This window comes from Panthera onca, chromosome F1, assembly GCF_046562875.1.
Source record: "Panthera onca isolate mPanOnc1 chromosome F1, mPanOnc1 haplotype 2, whole genome shotgun sequence".
NCBI classification, from domain to species: Eukaryota; Metazoa; Chordata; class Mammalia; order Carnivora; family Felidae; genus Panthera; species Panthera onca.
Window position 1 is genome coordinate 33,498,110 of NC_138355.1, and position 26,004 is coordinate 33,524,113.

General features: G+C 42.4%; 1 protein-coding gene across 1 annotated transcript in view; it reads left to right on the forward strand.

Annotated features, from left to right (window-relative positions):
- Positions 1–24,442, forward strand: part of NSL1 (NSL1 component of MIS12 kinetochore complex) — a 64,012-nt gene extending 39,570 nt beyond the window's left edge. Inside the window, exons 6-8 of the transcript XR_009613522.3 lie at positions 4,758–4,917; positions 21,032–21,224; positions 24,202–24,442. The gene's annotated coding sequence lies outside the window, so the exon portion shown is untranslated. The remainder of the gene's footprint in view (positions 1–4,757; positions 4,918–21,031; positions 21,225–24,201) is intronic.
- The last annotated feature ends 1,562 nt before the right edge of the window (positions 24,443–26,004 follow it).

The window sequence follows — 26,004 nt, forward strand, 5'->3', positions numbered from 1 at the left end:
TATTCACTATAGTAAAAGCAGAATATTGTACAAGAAAAGAAATGTAGTCATAGTCACAAATGGGCCTCACAGTGACCCGTGTTTATATAGACAATAATGAACACCTCAAATCTGAATTCAATAAAAAATTGGAAGAGTTCTATTAGGATGAAAGGATTGGGAATTAGTAGAGGAAGGACACTGGGCAGTCAGGGCAGATAGTGGTCAACGCACTGGAGCAGCTAGGGTGACAGGGACTGGGCACAGAGGGAGCTTCAATGCCAGCCAATATAGAAGTTCATTTTGTAGAAGTGAAACAACTCATTTGGTTGTAACTGTGTCACCTGAATATCAGCCATGAAATGGGAATGCTGGGGAGTGAAATCTTCACCACAATGAAAAGTCAGTGCATGATCTCTGAAATAGCTGAATCAAAAGACAGCATAATGTGGATATTATTCAAGTAAATACCAGAAAAAAGAAAAAAAAAACGGCTAAGAGAGTGGAAAGTGAATGAACCCAGGTGGGTGAAGCAGGCCAAGGGACTGGTGTTTTTTGCTTATAAGCCTTATAGATTTGATTCTTTATGTGCATGTAATACTTGCATAAAAATAAATTTGATTTTTAAGTGATTTAAAAACTCACACGGTATGCAGGTGAATATGAATAATCTTTGGCTCTATCTTCCATTCTTCCTATCATTAAGAATTAAGAGACAAATTACACCCCAGGGGCTTTTACAGGGTTTCAGTTCCATTATCTCAGTATATTTCAGATAAGACTTGTAGATTTTGTTTTTAGCTGAGGGTTTTAGTTTTGGTTTCTTTGGAGGGTTGGGTTTTTTTCTGACCTATTGTTTTGCAAATAGATTCCATTATCAAGCCTCTACATACCAAAATGATGAAAAAGTATCTTTCTAGAGAACCACTGGAGACGTTGGTGAGATTTTATGAAAGGATTTGGGGAAGCTAATGTTCTATTCCTTTGAAACTTCAGAGCTCAAGAGTCCTCCCATAATTCATTGCTTGTACCCTGTGGGCTTTTCACTAATATTGGTTGAATGAATGAATGATTTCATACTGCAAATTTCTGACTTGTCAGTTCCCCCTAGATCACAATCTCACACGTTAATGACTTGGCATTCATGTTCATATTCATTATTAATTGAGGTTAGGAGATGGGCTAACTACCACGAGAGGAGGGGAGTGGAGACATGGAAGGGGGTGGGGTCTAAGGGATCTAAGGGACTGGCAAACTTGCCTGAATGAGAGCTCTAGAGTCTCCTGGCTACTGAAGCTGATGTCTAAACCCCATATCCCTGAGGATGTCAGAGCAGAAGGTGGCATTCACACCCCTCGGATTAACTCCATGGTGCTAGCGGATATATTTTCCCTCCAGCCCTCCTTTCTTTTGGTTGTATTCCTTTGACTTCTGTGTGGCCTGGCATAGCCAGATAAGACAGCCTGACCCCTCAGGGTCCCCTGGTCTGGCTAATCCCCATGTCTGTGAAGGATCAGTCTGTATTTTCATGCCTCATTCAGAGAATGGCTCCCATGCCTTTGGGTTCCTACCTAGTCGCAGATTTTTTTTTTTTCAACGTTTTTTATTTATTTTTGGGACAGAGAGAGACAGAGCATGAATGGGGGAGGGACAGAGAGAGAGGGAGACACAGAATCGGAAACAGGCTCCAGGCTCCGAGCCATCAGCCCAGAGCCCGACGCGGGGCTCGAACTCACGGACCGCGAGATCGTGACCTGGCTGAAGTCGGACGCTTAACCGACTGCGCCACCCAGGCGCCCCCCTAGTCGCAGATTTTAAGGCCTCCCTTGCTGCCCACATGTGTGGCTCTGTGGCCCATTCCTGCCATGATGGCCCTGGAGCTCTCTGTCCATTTCTGTTCCTGGTGCTACCTTGATGGGAATCCTCTCCGTGCCCCTCCTCACCAGTTGGTAAGTATACAAAACTTGAGCATTTCACTTTTTTTGTTCCTTCAAACTCTTCTGAGGTTTGGTTTCCCCATGAAGCAGCCAGTGGTTACCTTCCCTCTCAGAGTCCTTGCTGGCTGCATCACCCAACTGCCTCTCTGTCCTCCCCTGCCCTTGGCTGCATCATTGGTTCGGTGACTTTTTCCTGGGTTAGAGCTTCCTTGCCCCTTTGTTCCTGCATTTCAACCTCCTTTTCTTTTGAGTCATTTTGCAGCTCAGCATCTCCCGGGATAGTAGGTAGAAAAAGGAGAAGAAGGATGCATTGATCTGTGTATCTTGCTTCATTTCTCTCCCTGATTAAAAAGGAAAAAAAAAATGGTGGGCAAAAGGTTAAAATAAATGTGGGTATGAACTTTTGCTGACATCTGCCCACCTCTGATCCTGTGTGGGTATAGAAATTAGGGGATCACAGGGGCAGAATAATAACATTTGGACAACTTGTAGGACGCCTCTGCTCCAGGTCCTGAAAACGCCACCCTCAGAGCCTTGTGGTCTTTCCCACTTACGTGCGAAACAATATTTTAAAATCATTTTTCATACATGCATTCTTTTATTCCATAAATGCCCAGTGGATCCAAATAGTGTGCTAAGGTATGTGTGGATATGCACATGGCATAGAGCCTTCCCACAAGCAGTCTGCCGTTGGTCATGAGAGAATCCAATAGAGTGGTACAGGGGGAGTGGATGGAAAGATCCAGGAGTGGGGGGGGGGAGAGGGGGGGACACATCTTACTGTTTGCTGGGGTTCTAGGGTCCCAGAAGGAAGATGAGAGCGAAACCCATAGGTTTCTGAGACTTCTGAGGAATTAGCTGCTTGCAAGAAATTGGCTTCAGAAGCTATGATGGAGTACTAAGGAATTCCTGTACTTTACTGGCAAATTTTGATACCGCAATTTCTCTTTGTTATTATAAGCCCAACCCAAGAGCTTTTATTTTTTTTATTTTTTAAAAAATTTTTAAAAAATGTTTATTTATTTTTGAGACAGAGAGAGACAGAGCATGAACAGGGGAGGGTCAGAGAGAGGGAGACACAGAATCCGAAACAGGCTCCAGGCTCTGAGCTGTCAGCACAGAGCCCGACGCGGGGCCCGAACTCACAGACCGTGAGATCATGACCTGAGCCAAAGTCGGACGCTTAACTGACTGAGTCCCCCAGGCGCCCCAGGACTGTACTTTTAAAGGAAATCATCAGATTTGGCAAATGATTGCTTCTTTAGAAATACTGCTTATTAAGATGAATCCTCATTTCTTTTGTCCTCTACATCCAAAGGGAAGAAAAGTTCAAGAACACAAATAAATGTTTCATTCTTTCTGCCTGGGTGATGGACCCTGTGACCCCTATCTCCCAAACCTAGCACCCCCAGGCTGCCCTCCCTGAAACACTGGACTTAATTTGCTGGGAGTTCTGCCCAGACTCCTTTCTCCCCCTTCCACTAGCTGTTATCTGAGTCACAGGGAAAAGAAACAGAAGAGGGATAAGCTGAGATGTGGCAACAAAGGGACCATGATCAGATCTATCCCCTATATTGTCTATGAAGGTATTACACTCTCTGGGGATCTCATCAAGTGGTATATATAATATGCAGAGAAACCCGTGGTTCCCTTCACTATTTAATACATCAGATCAGTGCCTTAGAATTCTCAGAAACCATTTGTTTTCCTCTAACAAACTCCTTTTCTCTTTCATATCTCCCCGTAAATCTGATTTGAAAAAAAAAATTGTTTAAACAAACCCATGGTGTCAGATTTGTTCTAGCAACATGGGGTCACAATACATTCTACTCTTGGTAGTTCAAGATAAAGATTACCCAAAGAAAAGGAAGAGATTAAATGAAGCCACAGCTCTAAGAGTGCAGCACAATTGGGTGAAAAGCTATTAATATATAGTGTGAACTTTAGAACTGTTGAAAGGAACATACTTTTTATTTTATTGTTTTATTATTTTTAATGTTTATTTACTTTTTGAGGGAGAGAGAGAGAGAGAGTGCGAACAGGGAAGGGGCAGAGAGAGAGGCAGACACAGAACCCAAAGCAGGCTCCAGGCTCCAAGCTGATGCAGGGCTCGAACCCACGAACCCCGAGATCATGACCCGAACCGAAGTCAGATGCTTAACCGACTGAGCCACTCGGGCACCCCGGGAACGTACTTTTTAAACAAATATATGAAGAGTCCACTATATGCCCAGAATTGTACAAAAATACTCTCCCTATAAATATTTAAATGTAATTTTATCAACATTTTTGCTGAATGTAATAGTAATAAAATACTAGTAGTTACCATGTGTTGAGTGCTTCCTATGTGTTAGGAACATGCTAAGAAGTCCACATGCATCATCTCATTAAATCTCAAACAATCCATGAGATAGAGGCGATCATCTCCATTCTCATGATGCAAAGATAGAGGTGAGAGAGTGTTCACACCCAGCCACTGTCCCAAGGGTCTGCTGACTATCATAGTAGGGCAAGTCTGTAGAACTCCAAGCCCTGCCTATGTCTCTCCCCAAAGTCCACAGGTCCTGGGTCTCAAACCTCCTTGCCATTACGCCACAGCTACCTTGCTGGCTTTTCTTCCTCTTCTCCTTCTCCTCCTCCTCCATGACTCATGGCGACATAGGTTAACAACAAATATTTCTCAGCCTCCCATGAGTTAATGAACAGCTAATATTCCCAGATAATAGCAGCGTCTAAGAAACTGCCCACAGTGGTTTAAAGCAGTTGATTATCTTAAGGAGATTCAATACGGTAGTCTCCCCACCGCCCCCTCATCTGTGGTTTTGCTTTCCTTCATTTCAGTTCTCAGTCGGCCGTGTTCTGGAAGCAGATGATCCTCCTTCTGGCATCTTGTCAGAAGGTCAATAGTTGCCTATCCCTACATCACAGTGCCTGCATTATTCACCTCACTTCATGCCATCGCGTGGGTATTTGATCATTCTGTATCATCGCAAGAAGAAAGGTGAGTAGAGTACACTAAGATATTTAGAGAGACCACATTCACATAACTTTTCTAACAGTATGTTCTTATAATGGTTCTATTTTATTATTAGTTATTTGTTATTACTACTAATAATATTAAGATATTTAGATATTTAGAGAGACCACATTCACATAACTTTTCTAACAGTATGTTCTTATAATGGTTCTATTTTATTATTAGTTATTTGTTATTACTACTAATAATATTACGGCGCCTAATTTTTAAGTTAAACTTTATCACAGGCATGTCTATATAGAAAAAACACATAGTGCGTATGGGATTTGGTACTATCCATGGTTTCAGACATCCACTGGGGGCCTTGGAACATATCTCCTGAGGGTAAGGGGGAAGCTCTGTATGTCCTTTTGCTGCCAATTGCTTGGGAAATAGCCAACCACCCCTTCATTGTAGGAAGCTAACCATCGTGTCTGTTCAGAATTACATTATAGGAAATTCTGAACTGGCAAACTGTGACTTAATAAGGTTTTAAAGCAACTTCCAGACAGCTGAGTCATCAAGTGTTTTTGGAAAATTATGTGCCATACATTGAATTCATTGCCCTATCTCTGCAGTGGCATAAGATATTTATCTGAATTATAAAAGAAATGATTTTAGTTGATAGCTCCTCGAAATTGTCTTCCAAATTTATGTACCTCTGTGACCAGAAGATATTCTGCAAACACTGACCTGACTTATTTTTGTTTCCCCAGTTTACTGTTGTTCCCTCCTGGCCTTCCATGTCTAAGGCAGAGCCCTAAGGCTCACTGCCCCTCAGTAATGAGGAGGGGGACAAGGGCCCTGCTTGGAAGAAAGGGCTGTGGGACAAGTGGACATCAGGGCAAGTCCTGAAAGCCTTATTCTGTTTACAGAGAGAAGGATTTTCTAAAGTCCATTAGCCTCCATGTAACACGTCAAGAGCCGGGGCTCGGAGACTAGCTATAGGTGCAGTCTAGGAGAGGAAGGAGACCTTTTGCCTCTGGCCCCAATGAACTGTAAGAAGATGAAAAAAAATGAAGCTGGTAGACTCAGAACCCCACCTCCCTTCTCTGGGGAGTGGTCTCAGACTCTGAAAGGACACAGTCTGGAAGCACATTGTCCCTGTGCTCCTCATCTAACCACAGTCAGACAGGAGGGTAAAGTCAATGCCGTGTGGTCCTCCACAATTCAGCCCCTGAACCTGCCTTAGCTCTGTTGTTTCACAGAAGGCATTTGGAGATCCGCACGTGCTGTGGAGGGTTGTGGGAATAGCCAGTGGAGGTGGCTGGCGGCCTGTGAGAGGGACACTGGGGAGAGTGACTGAATCATCCTACATTGGTCTGGACACTAAAGGGGAATCACAGCCATCCTTGCAGGTAACGCAGTGCCCGTGGGAGCTGAGGTGAGCCGTGCCAGGGAGGGCCACAAACCTGGACTAGATCCCATAAATCACAGTGTCAGATGTTCCCAGACACAGGTGGACAGGAGCATCTCCATGGAAGCTGGAGACACCAAAGAAGGTACAAGGCTCTGCACAGATGGCCCTAGAAACCCTTCTTCCCCCTACATCCATATGCAATCGCAGCGAGAAACAAGGAAATCGAAAAGATACTGAGTCATCCAAAAGAGCCAGAGTTACCGCCTAAAAAGTGTTTAAATAATTGGATTGAGTTGGATTTTCTAAGTTGGACTAAGGCCAGTGTTTATTATTTTTTTTCTCTTGTCATCCAACAGAGTAGTAGTTTACAGGGTGACCTGATCGCTTCAGACAGGTAACTGCCAGTCCTGACACCATTTATTTAATAGTACCTCTTTTTAATAGTGCCTACTGGTTTCATATGCCACATTTTCCATTTAGCAAAATCTAATACATCATTTTTTCAGAAAGTTCCTGGCTGCTTCTGCGTATTCCCACACATGAACTTTAAGTTCATAGACACACTCAGATTCAAGAAGAGGTGGGTGTGGGGGCTACACAAAGGCCTGGATGCTGAGAGGCATGGTTCAATGCGGGCCGCCACAATAGTCTTAAAAACTTCCGGTACGCGCTACATCTTGAGTCACTGACACAATGCTAGGCTCACCGTAGATTCCCAGCAAACATCTGTTGAATGGCTACTACTGAACCATCTGGCTAATAACATTGCATACATAAGCAATAGTCTTAAAAACTTCCGGTACGCGCTACATCTTGAGTCACTGACACAATGCTAGGCTCACCGTAGATTCCCAGCAAACATCTGTTGAATGGCTACTACTGAACCATCTGGCTAATAACATCGCATACATAAGCAGCACCACTGGAAACGTAGAAGTTCAGTTTCTGAAGACAAAGTCTGAGAAACTACGCTTTCTGCTCTAATGTGTTGGGGTCATTTACACCTCAGTTAGACCCCATTCTACTTCTTGGAAGGCATTCCACTTCTTGGAAGGCATCACCTATTATTATGCCTCAGGAAGACATCCTTCCTGAGAATCTATTCAAAATACACATTAAACTAATAAATAAGTTGCAGCATCTATGTTCTGTGGAAACAAAGGGGAAGTTCTTTGAGGAGAGTGGTTAGTGTAGAGGGAGGCCAGGAGGTTTCATTGTTCTAGTGAGTCAGGGAAGACTTCCTGGAAGAGAAACCCTTTGAGAAACCCTTTGAATGATGGGAGAAGATAGAGGTTGGTTGGGGATATTCTGGGCAAGTGGTATGACCGAAAAAGGAATATCCAAGACACAAGAGGAAGATGGATGAAAGGGTTGGTGAAGAGCTACAAAAAATGGAGGGCCATATGGGGAAGGTGTTTGACAGGATTGTGCAGGCACTTTCTGCAAAATCTTTCCAGTGCCTGAAACACTTTTGCAAAGGTGAACATTTATTGAGTCTGAGAATCCAGAAGGAGATCACTTCAGCATTGTCACTCCACTGCTCGGGCTCCCATTCCCTTCCATTCCAGAAGGGAATGGAAGCCCTTCCCTTCTGGAAGGGTTCACGTTGAGGCACAGGATGAGCATGACTGTATCGCAGGTTCACAGGTGCCAGAGAGCAGCAATGCACAGCCTCAACCACGCCAGGTTTAAAAGTGGTTTCCCTGGGGTGTCTGGGTGGCTCAGTCGGTTGAGCATCCAACTCTTGATTTTTGGCTCAGATCGTGATCCCAGTATCATGGGGATCAAGCCCTGCATTGGGCTGCATGCTGAGCGTGGACCCTGCTTGGGATGCTTTCTCTCTCTCTGTCTCTCCCCTGCTCACTCACTTGTGTGTGCTTGTGTGTGTGCGTGCATATTGTGTGCATGCTCACACGTGCTTTCTCAAATAAAATAAATAAAAACAAAAGTGGATTCCTTGAAAAGAAACACTGATACTAGGAGGAGGCAACCTGGATGAGCCCCAACTGCCTGGAGCTCTATTCCATGTTGAGTAAAGCTGCCTATAGGAAGCCTGAGCTCCTTGAAGAACATAATACACAGGGCATATCCCCTGCCAGAGAGCACCCTGCAAGGGGCAATGTGGGTTCCTCTGACCATTCTTTGTGACCACCCATTTCACAATGAATGTGGGAAGAAGTGGCTGGGAAATGGCAGGAAGCGGGCACTGTTTTCCCTGCTTGATCCAACACTGCTGAGTAACCAGCAAATTCCTGGAACTGCCTTTACCATTTGTGGCTCTTATTCGGAACCACACTCTTGAGTCAGACAGCCAGGAAGGCTTACTAAATATTTGCCACATGTAGAATCCTCAGCCAGTTTCCATAAAAAGATGCATGAAGTCACAAGTGAAAGTAAGCCCCAAAAGTCATCTATCCAGTTCCCCTGCTATCAGGAAAGAGAATGCCAGATAACCAAGCCAATTAGTTATTAGGAAAAATATGCCTTGGTCTCAGCCCTTAGAAGGTTCTGGGGATACCTCAAAGTGATAAAATAATTGGGAAATGAGACCCAAACACCATGGAGAAAGAGGATTGATTCGCCCTGGAGAAAATCAGGTTGAAGGCACAGTGTTTTAGTTCTATGGAAGATTCTGAGGCGGAAGAGAGAGGTCAACACTTCTCTTCCTCTGCTGGGGAGAGAGCAAGAGGAAATGGGTCTAAAGAACAGCATGTGGAACTGAAAATAAACACAAAGCACTGACAAACATCAGCATTATTACATCCTGGAACACCAAGGGTGGGTATAGACTCTTCATTTAAAAAAAAAATCTATCCATTATACTCTTGTCTGAACACAGACCAAAAAAGATCTAGAACAACCTCTCCAAAGTCTTTCTATGTTATGGTTGTTAACAATAATTATTTATTGATTAAATACCTAATAGTTGATTAATTATCAATAGTAATTATTATCATTATTCTTTCTAATTCTCTATAATAAATGGGTTTCATTTTATGCTAAGATAAGAATTCTTAAAAAAATTTCTTCTAGTCTTCTGTGACTTAAAAAAAAATTATAGTTAGACTTTTAATAAAGACTGGAATTGCCTGGTATATGAAAATGTGAGATATAAAATTTTACTACTTTTATGTAGATAAGTTGTATGACCCTTAATTTAAAAATAACATAGGGTATTATTTATACTTGCTTTTTTTTTAAGTCCTGTTATATTACACAGTCTACTGAAACTATCACCTGGCTTAAAGAAACAAAAGTGCAAAACTCACTGGAGTGTTGCACACTTCCATAAAACAAATCATATTTTTAAAACACATTTTTCGGTTGTTTTGCTAGTTCATGTCCCACACTCAACTGACATGCATTTGGAAATCACTTCATAGCATGAGTTTATCAGTATTCTAAATGATTCTTTTAATCTGTTCTCAACAAATTGGTGATTTGCCTAATGTACTACTTTTGGTGAATTTGGTCATTTGAAATAGAATTCTAATGATATTCACTATGTGAGCTAGAATATCAATAAAAAAGAGGCACTTTGCCTACAAGCCAAGATATAGATGTAAAGTAACAAAAACAACACAGTTCTGGTCTGAAGCACGGACATGAAGCCACCCAATGGTTTATCAGATATGTGCATTATGATACCAAGCAATGCACCAAAATAGGGCAGATGTTAGAGGACAATGGAAAAAGGCAATCACTTCCAGCTGGAATGATCAAGATAGTCTCCTAAGAGGGAGCATTTGAGCCACATTTAGAACATAAGTAGGATTTTGATTGACCAAAAGCATTCTAGGCAAGGGGAATGACATGAGCAAAAGTGTAGAGGCAAGGGCCAACTTATTAGGGAACAGTGAGGCATTGACATAGCTGAATTAGTTAAATCAGAAGTACATCATATGGGCTTTAAATGTTATTCTAAGGTTGAGGACTGCATTTTTCAGAAAATGGGAAGTCATTGGAGGTTTTTGTTTTTTGTTTTTTTTACCCAAGTGTGTGTCTAATTACTTGTGGCACTATGCCAGATGGAGATACACCAGAATTACCCAAAGACATATTCCTGACTTTCCTATTCAGATGCATCGCCAGGGTTACTACATATGTAGGAACAAAAACAAGAACAAAAAAAAAAAAAAAAAAAACAGAAATAAGAGGGGAAAAAATAAGTTTGAATAATTGGTAAAGAAAGTCTCAACTACATGTTTTAAAAAGTACAATTAGGGAGGAAGGAAAATATTTAATTGACCGTCAAGTTTAATAGAACTCAGGGAAATGCAAATCAAGACCACAAAATAACATTTTCCACCTACTAGACAGACAAAAATTAAGATATCTGACAATGATTGGTAGAATAATTAGACAAAAATCAACATGGATATAGAAGAACTCAACAACACCATCAAATAGATATTTTTGGAACATCCCACCGAACAACAGCAGAATACACATTTATTTCAAGTGCCTGTGAAACATATAGCAAGATGGACTATGTCCTGGACCATGAAGTCAACCTCAACAAATTAAAAAGAATTACAATCATACAGAATGTATTTTCTGACCACATGGAATCAAACTAGAAATCAATAACAAAGATAACAAGAAATCTTCAAATACTTGGACTAAACACTCTTCTAAACAACCGTGGGTCAAATAGGAAATTTCAAGAGAAATTTTAAAAATACCTGAACTGCATGAAAATGAAAATAGAACATATCAAAATTTTCATGACACAGCTAAAGCAGTGTTAAGAGGGAAATTCATAGTGTTAAATGTCTCAAGCTTTCACCTTAAGAACCTAGAAAAAGAAGAGAAAAAGCCAAAAGCAAGCAGAAAGGACATAATAAAAATCAATGAAATTAAAATCCAAAAACAACAGAGAAAACCACTGAAACAAAGAGTTGATACGTTGAAAAGATAAACAAAATTGACAAACCTCTAGGAAGACTGACCAAGGGAAAAAAGAAGACACAGATGACCAATATCAGGAATGAAATGTAATACACTAGAAAACCTCCAGATATCAAGAGAATAATAAAGGAATGCTATGAGCAATTATACACACATAGACAGGGCAACTGAGATGAGATGGACCAATTTCTAGAAAAATATTAACTACAACAACTCACCCAATATGAAACAATTTTAATAGCCTTATAAATACTAAAGGAATTGACTAAAGACCCCCCCCCCCCCCAAATCTCAAGATTCCAGTGGTTTCACTGGAGAATTCTAAACATTTAAAGCAGAATTAACACCAATTTTATACAATCTCTTCCAGAAAATAGAAGAGGGGGCATTTCCCATTTCATTTTGTGAAACTGGACAAAGTCTCTTATTCCAGAGGTACAAGTCAGTTTCAAGTCAATTTCAATATTTGAAAATCAATATGACCCACTTCACAGACTAAAAAAGAAAAATCACACATATCAATTGATGAGGAAAAACTATTTGAAAAAAATCAACAATGATTCATGATAGAAACTCCCAGAAAAACAGGAATAAAGGGGAACTTTATTTCCCTCAATCTGATCAAGAGCATCTACAAAAACAATACAGCTAACATTGTACTTAATAGTGAAAGACTGAATGCTGTCCCCTCTAAGATCTGGAACAAGGCAAGAAAGTTTGCTCATATTCAACATAGTGCTGAATATTCTAGTCACTGCAGTAGGCAAGAAAATAAAATAAAAAGTATATAAATCAAAAAGGAAGAAATGAAACTCTCCATATTTGCAGATGACATGATTGTTTACATAGAAAATCCCAAGTAATCTACAAAAAATTCCTAAAACTAATAGGTGAGTTCAGCAAGTTCACAACACACAGGATAAACCTACAAAAATCAAATGAATACATGGACGCCAAAATTTAAAATTTTTAAATAGTAACTCAAAAGAAATATTTAGGTGTTACTCTAACAAACACATAAAGACTTACATGCTAAAAGCTACAAAATGTTGATGAAAGAAATAAAAAATCTAAATAAGTGGAGAGACATACTATGCTCATGGATTGGAAGACTCAACCTAGCAAAGATGCCTATTTTCCCCAAATTTATGTACAAGCTAAACGCGATTCCTATGAAAATCCCAGAAAGATTTTTTTTTTAGATATACACAAGATTATTCTAAAATTTATATGGAAAGACAAAGAAATTAGAATAGCTGAAACAATCTTGAAAAAGAGGAAGAAACTGGAAGGAATCTGTCTATGAAATTTCAAAACATTATATAGCTATAGTAATATATATTTATATTTATATAATATATATTTATATAACATATATATTTCAAGACATTATATATCTATAGTAATCAAGATATATAAATAATATATATATATAAGTATATAACATATTTATATAATATATAATATATATTTCAAGACATTGTATACCTATAGTAATCAAGACTATGAGGTATAGGCAGAGACACAGACACATATCTAAATAAAACAGAATAAAAAACCCAGAAATAGACCCACAGAAATAGACCCAAATAAATAATATGCTCAGTTGATTTTTGACAGTGATGCAAAAGCAATTCAGTGGAGGAAAGATCTACTTTTGGAGAAATGGTGCTGGAGCAAAAGACCCTAATTAAGACTCACATCTTACAGAAAAATTAAGATGGATCACATCCTTAAATCTAAAATGCAGGGGCATCAGGGTGGCTCAGTCAGTTAAGCATCCAACTCTTAATTTCGGCTCAGGTCATGATCTCATGATTCTGGAGCTCCAGCTCCGCGTCAGGCTCTGAGCTGGCAGTGAGTAGCCTGCTTGAGATTCTTACTCTCTGCCCCTCCCCCACTCACTTGCGTGTGTGCACGTGTGCACGCTCTTTCTCTCTCTCAAAATAAATAAATAAACTTAAAAATTTTTTTAAATACATAAAATGCAATGCAAAAACTATGAAACATTTAGAAAAAAAGTGAGAGAATCTTTAGGATCTAGGGCAAGTCAAAGAGTTCTTAGACTATATCAAAAGCATGACCGATAAAAAGAAAGATTGGTAAATGGGACCTCATCAAAATTAAAAATTTTATTCTCCAAAAGGCCCTGTTAAAAGGACGAAAAGACAAGTTACAGAGTGGAGAAAATAGTTGCAAACCACACATCTGACAAAAGACTAGTATCTAGAATATATAAAGAGTTCTCACAGCCCAGTTATAAAATGGATAAAAGACACAAAGAGACACTTTACTGAAGAGCACATACAGAGAGCAAACATATGAAAAAATATTCACCATCATTATCCGTTAGGGAATGCGTATTTGAGCCACAGTGAGATATACTACTCACCTATCAGAATGGCTAAAATAAAAAATAGTGACAACACGAAACGCCGGAGAGCATGCTGAGAACCAGTATCATTCATATACTGCTGGTGGGAATTTCAAATGGTTCGGCCGCTCTGGATCCAAAGTACTTTGACAGTTCTTGAAAAACTAAACACTCAACTACTCTAAGACCTTGCAGTTGTACACCTGGACATTTTCCCAGGAAAACGAAAACTCACGTTCACAAAGTGAACGTTTCACACAATATGTTCACACAAATTCCTGTACACAAATGTTTATAGCAGCTTTATTCATAGTAGCTAAGAACTGGTGCCTCCCGATGGGTGAAGGATTAAATGAACTGTGGGGACATCCATACCATAGAATACTACTCACCAATAACAACAACAATGAACTGTTGATATAGGCAACAACCTGGATCAACCTCCAGAGAACTATGCTGCGTGAAGAAAAGTCAGTCTCAAAAGATCATATATTGTATGACTACATTTACAACATTCTTGAAATGACAAAATGATGGAAATACAGAACAGATTAGCGGCTGCCGGGGATTAAGGATGGGGTGGACCAAGTATGGGACCGCAGTGGTGGTGACTACAGACGGTGCTGCTGACCCTCGTGATCTTTGTGGTGAGGGGAATGTTCTCTATCTTGACTGCATCGATGTTAGTATCTGTTGTGATACCGTACCAAAGTTATTAAAGATTTTACCACTGGAGGAGACTGGATGAAGGGCACGTGGGATCTCACTGCAAGCGAATCTAAAATATCTCCAAATAAAAAATTTAATTAAAAAAACTCAAAAATGATAAATACAAAATTTAAGATAGTGAAGGGGGAAGGGGATAGAATAGGGAGGAGCATAGAAGTGAATGAAAGAGATTGTCGGTGTCCTGGCTCTTGGATTACATGGTGAATTTAGAGACGCTTTGTTATATTATTAATGAGTAAAAAAAAAAGTGACAAATAATTAAAAGATCCAATGACGACAGAGCAGAAGTATAGAATAAAGAATAAAGGTTAACACAATCTTGTGTACCCGGGATCTAGGAGGTAAGTGACAAACTAGCCCAGCTCCTTTTGAGAGGCAGACTTTGGGCTGCTTTTTACACAAACCGGAGGCTCTTTCAGCTCTAAGGAGGCCAAGAGCATGGGCGATTGTTAAGAGAGAAAAAAGATTTCTTGAAACAACCCCAGTCACTCATCTTGAGTGTCTGGGGGAATAGCAAAGCTATCGCTCTCTTTCTAGTGAAATCTACCGCACTGTCAGTGGAAGTCACTCACAGTTTTTTCATGCAGCCGACGTGTGACCAGTGCTCTGAGCCCAGCCCTGTGTTAGACACAGCAAGCAGCTGGAGCTGTCCCCTGGGAAATTACAAATTAGTTGTAGATAGTAGTAGGCTGTAGAGGAAGAGTGAAATTACTTTAAAAAGGGAGTCACAAATGTCTCGTTCATTGTTTTAAAGAGAAAAATGAGTAATCTCGTCAGATACTAGGCTGTTATAATTCTGATGGTATGCTACAACTTAGGGCTGCACTAGATATTAGCATTGCATAACTAGTGAAAACACTCTTACTAGACGTTCTGTGGGAAACAAAATTGGGGGGGGGGACAGAAGAAAAAGCAGTCACTTAGTTATTGTGTGAAGTATGCTACCACGGTGCTTATGTAAGCCAGTAATGTGCTGTGATGGTAGGTGCTGGACCTTCTCTGGGGGCAGCTCTTCTAATCCAGACGCTACTTGCCCCAATGTGGGTGTTCATTATATATGAATTACAGATTAATCATTAATATTAATATTAATCATGTTAGTGAGTGCATGTTCTACTTGAGTTTGAATGCCAACTCTGCCACTTTTCTGGGTAAGCCGGGCAAGTTCCTTAAGCTCTCTGTGCTTTGATGCTCTCATTTCCAGCGCTGGTCATTCCTACCTCCAGGCACTGGGCTGGGCAGTGGGGCCAGAGTGATAAGACATCGCCTTTGCCTTCGTAGGTTTTCTAATCTAGTAGGGGAAGAAAGACGTGTAAATAAGGAATGAGGTGTTAATATACATAAGAACTGGAAAAACACACACCAAACTAAAAACTAGAATTGTGGATGGTGCTCACTCTTAATTTATCCATAATGGTTGAGTCTCCCCTTTAAAAATTTTTTTTAATGTTTTTGTTTTTGTTTTTTTTTTTTTTTGAGAGAGAGAGAGAGAGAGTAGGAGAGGGACAGAGAGAGAGGGGGACACAGAATCTGAAACAGGCTCCAGGCTCTGAGCTGTCAGCACAGAGCCCGATGTGTCGCTTGAACACATGAACTTTGAGATCATGACCTGAGCCAAAGTCGGTGCTCAACCGACAGACTGACCTGACTGAGCCACCCAGGCGCCCCGAGTCTCCCCTTTTTACAATGGAAATGTATTCACGTACTTGTTACATAAATGTAAACATTTTAACTTCATAAAGAAGTAAAAAGATATGTAGTTCATTCTGATTGTCAAGGAAAGTCTTTGTGGAGGGAGAGATGCCTAAGCTATACTGTGAAAGAGTGGATGTTCATCGAGTCAACTGAGCTAGGGGTAAGAAGGGGATGTATGTGGAAAAAAGAAGACGGCAGCAGAAAGACAAAAGCCACAGAGATTGGAGACAACTGGGCATGGTCTGGAGGATTGCAAGCAGTCATACTGCATGAGCATAAGGGGTGATGTGGCTCTAGAAGCAAGAGAAGTTTAGAGAGAAACGGAGGGAACCATGGAAGCCGAGAGGAGTAGTGCTTCATCCTGGTGACAAAGGACATCCTGGTGACAAGGAAAGGTTTTAAAAGCAAGAGTCACGTGGCAAACTTGCACTTTTAGATGGTCTGGGGGCCCACAAGAGCAGAAGAAGGAAGGCCTTTTACAGGGCACCTGGGTGGTTCAGGTCGTGATCTCGTGGTTTGTGAGTTTGAGCCCCGAATTGCCTGCTGCTGCACTGACAGTGTGAAGCCTGCTTGGGATCCTCTCTCTCCCTCTTTCTCTGCCCCTCCCCTGCCCGCGTGCCAGCACCCTCTCTCTCTCTCTCTAAGTAAATAAATAAACACTTAGAAAAAAAAGAAAAACGAGGCAGAGATGGATTTACTTTGAAGCCAGTGAAGTGTGAGCCCATCACGTGGACCTTTCCAAGGCCCGGGAAGGGGTCATGGCACTATGTTCACTTGGTTACATATTTTCATAAAATCAGCAAAAGAAAGAGATTTTAGCTGCGATTAATCAAGACTGTGGTTTCTTTCCACTCCAGCTTTCTCTCTGACATATTTCCTCTCCGGTTGGGCGGCACCAGGATGACGGTGTGCATTTTTGAGAGACAGCAAAGGGGGGTTGGGGTGGTATACACTTACGTTGGGAGTAGAGTTTTTACGGATAGGAGACTGGTATAGGAATGGTTTCCAGGATACTCTTAACGCCCACTGTGCCAACTCACGTGATGTGGCCTGCAAAAGTGCAGGGCAGGCGTTATTGCGATATGAACGTATCCTATGGTGTTGGCACCAGAAGTAAGCAGGCAGTGGAAGTTTGAAATATATTCAGCCCAACCTAGTGGGGGGCTGAGTCTTCCAGTTATCAGCCGTGTAACGGTGGAAGATTCGGTTCTCATGGATGCCTAGTCAAAGAGGAAGTCCTCACTGTCCCGGGTTTTACCTGATGATGCAGCTGACACAATTATATACACATAAACTTTTTGGTGAGAATCATAGGAAACAGAATTGACCAGAGCTCCTGTATTTTGAGGATGTGAGCCGCAAGCACACCACGCTATAGAATCACGTGATTTGTGTAGCTCAGCTGTCAATAGCATAGTGCCCATCAAAGAAAAGATGCAGTGATCTTTCTATTCTCTTCTGCACAAGTGACTTCCAAAAGCATTGTTATATATTGTGATAAGAAGGGGTGGTCAAGGAGTACACGGCCGAAAAACCTATGTAATAAAAGCATAAGGAGTGCGTTAGCTATTAGTGAGAAAGACTCCGAACGAGAGAAGTAGGGCCGAGGACGGAGGACGGAGCTCAGGGCAGCACTGGCTAGGAGGCAGGCAGAACTGCCGAGATGAGAGAGACAGAGGGACAGAACAAGGATGATGAGCCAGTCATTTAAATTTCCCAGCCTCTTTTCCAGAATCTTCTAGGGTCACTCACTGGCATCCCACATAAGTATTATCCTCCTTCTTTTCCTGTCTCCTTTTTCCTCCTTTTTCCCCTTTGGCCTTTTTCTTTTTCCCTCCCTCCTTTTTCAGGGCCAATTCTACACAAAGGAGTAAGACGGTAATAACCTAACACAGTGTGATTAAATCACTGTCTCCCAATCTCTTTCCACTCGTAAAGCCAGGGAGCCTAAAATTCCACTATTTGAAATCCGTCCTTTGCGTGAATGCATTATCAATGCTTTTTCCTTTTAAAATGTAAACACCTTCGGTAGAGGTAACACGAACGCCCAGGTTTGGCTGGCTGTCTTTGTCTTTTTCCTCTCTGAGAGCTGCAGGGGAGAAAAGCCTGCGGGGTGGGAAGTTTGGCTGGAGGAAATGTCGTGAAACATCGTGCTGTGTTTTGGATTCTACAGAGTCCAGAACTTCACCTTGGGTTGCACGCCTTTTGGGCAATCCCAGGCACCTGAGAGACAGCTTCAGGGAGTGGATGTTTCTAGAAGGGGCTATGAAAGGGAAGTTGCTAAAAACAACCCTTGACCTGTTGTTTTGGGCACGTCTTCATCTTATATTTATCTGTTCCTGTTTTTTGTTTTCTTCTTTACCAGGAATCCAACAAGTGACCCGAGAAACAAGCAGTCAGCTGTAGTCCACCTAAAAGAGTTCCCTAATTAGCTAGTAGGATTTTCATACACAGCTGGCAGGACTATTGATTGTAAGGTCATTTTGCAATATATGTCAAATACCTTGAAAATACGTATATTCCTTTTGATTAGCAATTCTATTCCTACAAATTAAACCTAAGGCCATAATCAGAGAGGTGCAAAAATATGTGAGTGTAAGGATTGATATGGACTGTATTGTGTCCCTCCCGAAATTCAGAGGTCAAAGCCCTGGCCCCAAATGTGACTGGAGCTGGAGATTGGGTCTTTAAGAGGGAGTTAAGGTTAAATGAAGTCATAAGGGTGGGGCCCCCATCTAATAAGCCTGTGGCCTTATAAGAAGAGGAAGAGATGGGCGCCTGGGTGGCTCAGTCGGTTAAGCGTCAGACTTCAGTTCGGGTCGTGATCTCACAGTTTGTGGGTTTGAGCCCCACATGGGACTCTGTGCTGACAACTTGGAGCCTGGAGCCTGCTTCAGATTCTGCGTCTCTCTCTCTCTCCCTCTCCCCTGCTCACGCTCTCTCTCTGTCTTTCAAAAATAAATATTTTTAAAAATTAAAAAAAAGAAAAAGAAGAGAAAGAGAGAGACATCTCTTTTTTCTCTCCCTGCCATGGGAGGACACAGTGAGAAAACAGCCATCTGCAAGCCGGGAAGAGGGTCTTTACCAGAAACCCAACTGACCAGCACCTGTTCTTGGATTTTCTAGGCTCTAGAACTGTGGAGAAATACATTGTTTACATCACCCAGTCTGTGGTATTTTGTTATGGCAGGCAGGCTAAGACAATGATTTTTATAATAATGTTGTTTGCACATATGGAAAAATTGAAAACAACAGAGTAATAGATATCTAGAGCAGCTATGGTATATCTCTACAATGGAGTTTTATGCACGTTTAAAATGATGATGTAGACGCATATTTCTTGTCACGGAAAGAGGTATAATAAGACGGGATTTATGATAGGAATTGGCTCAGATGGTTATGGAGGCTGAGAAGTCCCATAACCTGCCATCTACAAGCCGGCAAGATCAGGAAGGCTGGTGGTATAATTCAGTCAGAGTCCAAAGGCCTGAGAACCGGGGGTAGGGGGTGGTGTGAAAAGCTTCTAGTATAAGTGGTCCCAGAGTCAGAAGGACCAAAAACACAGAGCTCAGGAACTCTGATGTCCAATGGCAGGAGAAGAGGGATGGGCGCCTCAGCTTAAAAAGAGAAAGGGAATTCACCTTTTTGTTGCATTTGGGCCCTCAGTGGTTTAGACAGTCCCCATATTGGTGAAGGAGGATCTTCTTTTCTCAGTCTACTGAGTCAAACGCCAATCTCTTCTAGAAACACCCAGAAATAATGTTTTACCAGCTATCTGGGTGTCCTTTTGCCCAGTAAAGTTGACACATAAAACCATCACAATAATGCCAAAATACTAACAGAGTGATCTCTGTATGGGTGCTTGGATAACACGAAGTAGGTTTCTTCTGTATGTTTTTTAATCAGTTCTAGATTTTACTATCACATAGGGCCTATAATCATAAAAATATCAAAGGTTATAAAGTCAGCTAGCTGACTCTTAGCCAGTTGCACTATTGGGCTTTGCACAATAATTGGCTGGCATTAGGAAAGCAATTTTCTCATTCTGAAAAAATGTACAACAAACTACAAATTTTAAAAATATGACAAATACCAAAAACAGCAGAAAAATACCATATGTTTATTAATTACCTCCCTGACATACCTCTCTAACACTCCTTTCTTACAATTTTAAGCTGTATAATCTTTGTTCTCCTCTTCATGAGACAATGATCCTGTAATGTAGTTTTTCTATAACTAGAGTAGAAAGATAATCCAGTGTTTCCAGGGGAGGGGGGGGGGGATGAAAATTTGACTTAAAAAATATTCAGATAACTTCTCTCACAACACTTCTTTCACGACACATTGTCATTTTTTTTAAAAGAATTTTCATATTTGGAAAAACCTCTAAGTTTTTAAATGTGTGAGTTGTAATATTTCAGGGCAGTTCCTTTTCTTTTCCACTGATTCATTCTAAATATTCTTAGAACTGATGTCACTTGTTAACCAATCATCACCCCTGTAATGGCACATTATCCTCGTCAATGTGAGTAGTTCAGATGAGAACAGCAAGAATTGTAAATGTTAATTCCATCGTGTGTTTGGTCCGCTGTACTCCATCATGGCATAATCAGACCCTGCAAGAGTCTGTTCTTCCCTCCACCTGACACTGTTCTTCTGATGTCTTTGCTTCTAGCATTCTCTGAAATCCGTGTTTACGGTTTGCTTTCTGATGTCAGAAAGTTTTCTATTGATCTTAATTGCTTACCTTTTCCCCTTTAGTTTACATTTCATGAATTTTATATATTTTTTCTCTCAGTTCTTTAATACATAAATAAATTTAGAAATGATAAATGACGGTGCCCTTCATACATGAACAACTCAGGAGTCTGGACTTTTCTAACTTTCATTGAAAATATTATAGAACTTATTTCCAAACAGCAATTAAAATTATAATCAAGCTTTATCAAGTATACTACCTAGCAAAGAAAAAGACCCTAAGGTATATTTTATAATCCTCTAAGCTGTACGGTTGATTTCGTTCCCAACAGGAGAGGATGCTGGTTTGACAAGACATGCGAGAACTCAGTCCCCTGCTTACAATTTTGCATGTGTGCTGATCTGAAGAATTTTCCTAGATTCACTTCTGAGGCCATACATTTCAAACCTTTCTCCACCATCCACATTGGTCTGGTGCCGGGCAGTGTGAAAATGTTCATTTCTCAGTACAAAGAACCTTCTCAGGTGAGTTAGCATGGTGGGCAGTAGGGATATTCCTGGAAGCCTATAGCTAGTGAGAGTATGACTCTAGACAGAAATGACTGCAGAACACATACATATATCCCAATATAGAAATACAGCTCTGGTGAACCTTTCTTGGCAACCCTCCCCGCCCCCCCCCCCCCCAGATGCCCACACAGCTAGTTCAACATCACCAGACATGAAGGGAGCGAGGGGAAGTTGGGGCGAAAAGAGATAGTGGTCTTAACCATTTGTACTTAAAAATCCCACGTTTACAAATTTTATTGCAGCCTATTAACCATATGAACACATTGCTAGGGCCCCTTCTGGGTCTTGAAAGAGGCCTGTCCAAGTGAGGAACCTTAAAGCCTAAGTACAATGACTTCCTGGCAAATGTACCTTGGCCTCCATTGCTCTCAGCATCTTCCTAGCCCTCATCCCCTCTCTCCTGGATTATTGCCATCACCTCCTGTTTCTTCCCTACCCCTTTTGGACTGTTCTTAATGCCACGCTCAAGGAAAACCTTAAGTCAGATCATATCACACCTCTGTTAATAGTCCAATGTTTTCTCGTCTCACTTCAAGAAAAAGGCAATAGTCCAGAGAGCCCTGTATCACCAGGCCCTTTGCCTTTCTGACCTCATCTCCTGGTATGCAGTCCTTCCTCACTGCACTCCAGTCTCCTACAGTTTCTGGAATGGTCAGGCATGCTCCCAAGAGGCTCTTGCATTTGCTGTTCATGCAGCCTGAACCATCCCACCCACATACTCACATGCCCCCCTCTCTCACCTCCTTCAGGAAAACCTCGCTTGGGCTTTCTTCACAACTCTCTATTTCTCATCCCTCCTTTGTATTTCTCTGTAGGACATACCACCATCTAAATACCCCACTTGGCTTATTCTTTGTCTCCCTCCTCTACAACATGCACTCCCTGAGTTTACTTTGTCCAGTGCCATATCCCAGTGCCTAGAACGCAGCCTGACACAATGACTGATTTCTGGTAAACACAGGGGGCTCTGCCTTAAACTTTCCTTTGTCTAGCCCCACAGGAAGCCCACAAGACCACCTTCTGAGAAAGAGCAGGGAAAATACAGTTACTGGAAAGCCAGTTTCCCTAAAAGAGAAGAACAGAGGTGAAGTAGTGACAGGGTTTTCTAGCATGCGAGCAACTTGTTTCTATAAAGAACTGTCATCTTGTGAAGTGAATCACCAGAGAATTTGATCAATGAGCTAGAAATCTCCTGCACCTCCTCCCCCTGACGCTAAAGATGTGATCCAGGGTCACTGGGGCAGTAGCGGGAAAATACCAAACCATATCATTTCTCTTCATGGTTCAAAGGAAAAACTACATAGGAAAAGGAAAGGCAGAAGAAGAAAAGGAGACTCTTGAAATGTCTATTCTTGTTTATCTTTCCTTCATTTTCATTGTTCTTTCTCCTTCTGACCTAGAATAAAATGAACCAGAAAATATTACAGAAAAGCAAGAAAATAGACTGTTCCTAGAGCATCCCATTTGGCCAAACAGGTGTTGGCATTCTGATGTGACAAATGAGCTTAGTGTCAGGGAAGGCAGTAGTTAGTGCTTGTAAATATAAAATGTTTTAAGATGTTAACATAATAAAATGTTCTCCAAAAAGTTAAATAAAGGAAAAGGAAAATTACTTATAATCCCACCACCATAGCAGAAAAGCTAGTAGTTTTGTATATTGTCTTCCAATGTTTTCTCATTGGCATATACTTTGTCATTGTGGTATAAAAACCCCACAGCATGAAATTTACCATCTGAACGTTTTTTTAATATATGTAAAAAAAATTTTATTGCTTATTATTTTCGGGAGAGAGAGAGTGAGAGCGAGAGAGACAGAGAGAGAGAGAGGGAGGCTGAGAGCAAGCAGGGAAGGGGCAGAGAGAGAGAGACACAGAATTGGAAGCAGGCTCCAGGCTCTGAGCACTCAGGACAGCCCCTACATGGGGCCCGAACTCACAGACCGCGAGATCATGACCTGAGCTATAGTCGGCTGCCCAACCGACTGAGCCACCCAGGTGCTCCTCATCTGAACCATTTTTAACAATAGTGTTTTACTCACATTTTTATATACATGATATACTTGCACTTTTTGTTATCTGACTTTTTTTCTTACATTACCTATGTCCAATAAATCTTCCATGTGGCAAATTGGTCCACGTGCTTGTAATTTTTTTTTCACATGCTTGTAATTTTAAAGATGCATCCTGTTCTGTCCCATGACTAAAACATATTTTAGTTGGCCATTCTCCAATAATTGGACATTTATGTTGCTTACAATTTTTTTACTTTAAAAAAATATGATGAGCTTTCAGTGCATATAGTATTTTTCCCTTTAGTCATTTACAATCATCTTCCTATGATGATTTTCTAGAAGTTTTCTGAGGAAAACGAAGTCACAGGTGATGATTATTGCATGGTTTCTTTAAAAATTACAATAAATTTGTTTTGCGAGTGAAATATGAGGGCACCAATTTCAGCACACTCTCACCAATATTTGATACTTCTAATTTTGCTAATTTAATATTTTTAAATGTTTCTTTTTCTAATGTATATTTTTTCCTATATCTGTTTTCCTTGAGCATTTCCTCTGATGGGAAATGCCAGTTCATGCTTCTTGTGTAGGTCGGTTTTGAGAGACTGTCTCAGTATTTTTCTTATTCCTTTTCAAGGGCTGTGTATGTAGTAGAGATTTTGACCCTTTATCATAACTGTAGTGAACATTTCCCCCCATCTGTTTGTAATTTATTGTCATGCTCTCATCTATAGCAATGTAGCATTCTTGTACAGTTCAGATCTTTCCAGTGTGATTTCTCCTGTCGCGTTGTCTCAGAAAATTCTCTCCATGTTGTCTTATCCCAGGGCTTTACTAAAGAATTTAATTCTCTGAAACCGACCTGTTCCTTAAATGCTCACTGGTTAACCAAGATCCCTCCTTTATATTTGAGTAACGTAGGCTAGTAGGCCTATGCCTACAGGAAGAGTTCTGGTGTGCTGGGACCCGGATCCAGGCTCCGTGGGGAGCGAGGTGGAGGGCACAGCCGCCGCTGACCCAGGCTGCGGTGTGGCTCCGCGGGAACACAAGAGTGGCAATACCCAGAATGAAGGATGGGACTGCACCTAAATGTCCGTGCTTTCGCCTTACCCTTTCCCTTCCTAAACAGCATTGGGGAATGAAAGCACTTCTGAAAATTAAAGATCACATGGCCGGTAGGTTTTCCTATCTTGTTAGAGTCCTTATGTTTCCAGAAATGAAGGCTCCCAGTCGACCTACCGCAATGCATTTACTGCGCCCTTGGTGTGCTGAGCCCTGTCCTAGGAACATTGTGTGTATCCGTGTGGTTTGCAAGGAATAATAGCTCCGGGGCAGCCATGAGTTATGTGGCACGGTGGAAAGGATAAACGGGAGATGAGAAGATAAATCTAGGCGGATAACCGAATGGAGAGATGGCTCCGTTGTGGATTCTTGATGGTATGAGGGATACGGCACGGTCCCGTTGCACCCACCCTCAGTCCTCCCCGCTGCCTTGCACCTCAGCCCTGTCTGTGTTCAGTTGGTCGAAGCCCCTGATCCCACAGACAAGATCGTCCTGCCCCCAGCCAGGCAGTCAAGTTCACTCAAGGTGCGTCTCAAAGCTGTTGCCAGGGTCTTAAATCCTGGCGGAGAGCCACGTGCGCGGGACTGCGAGTCAGAAGTGCCCGCCCCCCATCCCTGCTGCTGCCCACGAGCCTGAAGACTTAGGCGACCGCAGTGGGAAGGCACATCTGACCTCTTGGTCCTGGTTCCCACCCGCCCACCTAGGTTCGCAGTTATCTTTCTTTCTCGGTGCAGACCACAAACCCGAAACCGCTTGTTTTGTTCTTTGCTGGGACCAAGAACAGCACTGCTTGACTCTGTATCTTTTCCCTGGCAGGCAGGTGGAGGGGAACGCGCCACACCTCCACCCCGTCCCCAGTTGGGCACTAATCCACTTATGTTAACTTGTAGGCAGAGCATCTGCCACTTTCATCTTGAAAAAGAAAGCATCAGAGGTTCAGATCCCCGAACCTGTCAATAGTGAGGTCCACCGGGGCAGATTCGCTCTCAGTCGCTCTCAGGACAACCTCCTCCCTCCCATCCCACACTGAGGGAATTCACCCTCGGGGCCGCCCGGCCTCGCGCTCTCCCACAGCCCGGCGGCGCGGGTGAGAAGGGATGCAAATACCCCCCGAGACAGGCCCTGGGGTGCCCGCGGCTCTCAGGGTGCGCAGCGGGACCCGGCAAAGCCGGCTGTCCCTCCCCTGGGCTGCGCCTCGCAGGCGGGTGAACGGTGGGTTGAGGAAGGAGTGAGAGTGGCGCCCGCGCGACCGGTCGCCGCGAAGAAAGTCCCGGAGACCGTGACCCCTGCGCGAGGGGGAGGCGGGGCCGGTGCGCAGGCAAATGCCGAGATGGGACCGGTTAACAACCCCGCGCAAGGCCACCCCCTTGTGTTTCGCAGCCCCAGGTCCCCGAGAGCGGCCGGAGGACCCCAAAGGCTGCGCTGCGTCTCCCCGACCCCTGGGCGCGGCGGCGTCGCCCCTCGTGGGTGGGCTTCGCGTTCCCTCCCGGGTTTCCAAGCTACCACGTGACTTCCACGAAGTGCCGGGGCCCGGCGCGAAGCCGCCGCAGGGGTGGGATTTGGGACCCCGAGGTGCGGCGAGAGGGCGGGGAGAGGAGGAAACGGGGCGGGGGTGGGAGCGGGAGGGGCGGGCAGACTCGGCGACGCGCAGGCCGGCGGCC